General features: G+C 37.0%; 1 long non-coding RNA gene across 1 annotated transcript; it reads right to left on the reverse strand.

Annotated features, from left to right (window-relative positions):
- Positions 1–1,920: 1,920 nt before the first annotated feature.
- LOC136981647 (uncharacterized) lies at positions 1,921–2,268 on the reverse strand. The gene is made up of 2 exons (XR_010881753.1): positions 2,109–2,268; positions 1,921–1,989 (listed from the first exon to the last, which is right to left on the reverse strand). It is a non-coding gene; the product is annotated as an uncharacterized lncRNA (long non-coding RNA).
- Positions 2,269–2,533: the final 265 nt, after the last annotated feature.

Consider the following 2,533-nt stretch of genomic DNA (forward strand, 5'->3'; position numbering starts at 1 on the left):
TGTAGTCATTTTAACAATTTACAGTAGCCCTTTGGGTGTACTATAGATCACCACCTATGGAATTTCAGGACTTTGAATATGTATTTGAACTCAGGGGACCGAGACGAGTTCAACGGTACCCTATTTTTGGACCGGAGACGAAAAATAAAAAAAGTTATCATACTTTTTAAGTTACCATACTTTATTAATGTTCTCATGCAGACGGCACCGTAATTGCTTGTACTGCCATCTTGCGGTAAAGTCTGCAAACCGTGACGTCGGACTACGGTCATCTCCGGTAGGGTTAAACACGCGATACGAGAGCGGAGAGAGCAACGCGACTTCCGATCATCGCGCGATTACCATTTCGGTTAATTTTACTTATGGCGGCCGTTCCCACTGTTCGTGCTCCCAACTGACCTTTCGGAGGAGATCCGCCGGCAGGCCGCCATGTGCTAAACGTCACTAGTTATTGATTCACGGTAGTTCTTGAACAAAGTAAAAAAAAGGGGAAAACGTCTACTAAAGGCAATTTTAACGGCAATCGACGCGACTCCCGATTGCGATAGCGAGGCCGACTTAGCAGAGAGAGCGACGCCACTCCCTATCATTGCGCGATAGCCGGAAAAAAGTATGATAACTTTATTATTTTTCGTCTCCGGTCAAAAAGTAGGGTATCGTTGAACTCGTCTCGGTCTCCTGAGTTCAGATGTATACTCAAAGACCCGAAATTCCATAGGTGGTAATTTATAGTATCACCGAGCTTTTACAAGTTTTTAATCCTACATATATCGGACCGGCGGTTTCGGATTACTGAATTTTACATGAATGTATTGTACGTTCTGTACAGTAAAAACACATATTTGAATATCATATTAATCACGATTGTTAATGTTCTGCGGACTTGCAATAAATGACTAGCGACCGACAGTATACGCATAAAGTACAGTATATTAGTCTCTGTTTTATAAGTACATCGACAAGCGATAACACGAAAACTTCTTGCGCGCTGTCGTGCGAAGTGTCGGATTGGCAAGTAACAATCTATAAAGATTCAAGTTAATTGTTTCGAATTAACTGAAAAAATAAAAAAAAGATCAGTAATCAGCAATTATCGGTTTTTGTGGCATCAAATTAATCTATCTATATATATAATGCGAGACGAGTTGATAATAATATAATAATAATAATCAGCGCAGAGCCCAAACGGTTAGGAGTTGAAAGTTGAAATTTGGTACACAGTTAGGGTACCTGTACGTCACGAAAACGCACACTAAGAAGGGATTTTTCGAAATTCCTCCCCACGGGGAGAGAAACAGGATTAAGTCTTAACACTTCCATCAACAATGGAAGTGTTAAGTAACAATGGAAGTGTGAAGCAACAATGGAAGTATGAAGTAATAATGGAAGTGTCAACAATGGAAGTGTTAACAATGAAAGTGTTACGTAACAATGGAAATGTTAAGAGCCCAAACGGTTAAGAGCAGAAAGTTGAAATTTGGTATATAGTTACGGTACGTCATAAAAACGCACACTAAGAAGGGATTTTTCGAAATTTCTCTCCACGGGGAGAGGGACAGAATTAAGGCTTAACACTTCCATCAACAATGGAAATGTTAAGTATCAATAGAAGTGTTAAGTAACAATGGAGAACAAGAGAAGGCGACGTGCAAGATTTACGGACGCTGGAGGAAAAAAAAAAAAGTAATATGTTAGAACATATTTGATTTTCAAATTTAAACAGATTAATTCGGTTTTTCTCGACTTTTCTTCTTTAGAACATTCGATGAAAATCGAACGATATAATCAGAACACGTCGTGAAAATCGAACAATATTACAATATTCGATTTTCAAATTCGACCTTTCATTAGAAATATTTAGTTTGTTGATTAAATTACTCTTCGAAGTATCAAACACAAATCCGTGTTAATAACAACCACTTGGCTTTTTTCCACCTTTATTTAGTTGATACGGTACACGTTTCGGGCCTTATGCCCCTCATCAGTCAACTAAAAAATATAAAATAATGTATACAGCGTTTTTACCGACAAGATATATAAATATTTAAACGTATATAACAGCGTTTTTACCGACAAGTTATATAAATATTTAAACGTATATAACATACCAGTTCTTCCCCCAGTATGGCACTTGTACACGGTAAGTTTGGACATTACAAACTCGAGGATAAAAGTTATAAAATTCTTTTACATCTGTTTTGAGTTAAAAAGTACAACTATTTAGTATAACAATAAATTTACATTAACTGTGAATAAAACTGGGACAAGTTCTTACTTTGTTGTTCTCTTGTACTTCTTAGTAGATGGTTAATACACAGTACATTTTCAAAGGTCGTTCGAGCACTTTTGGCTCGTTTATGTTGAGACAGAATCCAGAAAAATTTTTTTAAAAGACAAATTTGTAGACCAACTTTGGGTATAAGTTTTAGTCTGAACTTTCCCCTGTTGAACGTTGTTTAGGTTTTGCGACATTTAAAATTTGCATAATTACATGGGTTGAAACGAAGTGAGCCTCCTAGCGGTATTTTTGGTA

The sequence above is a fragment of the Centruroides vittatus genome, unplaced genomic scaffold (assembly GCF_030686945.1).
Source record: "Centruroides vittatus isolate TY-2023 unplaced genomic scaffold, ASM3068694v2 contig_786, whole genome shotgun sequence".
In the NCBI taxonomy this organism is placed as follows: Eukaryota; Metazoa; Arthropoda; class Arachnida; order Scorpiones; family Buthidae; genus Centruroides; species Centruroides vittatus.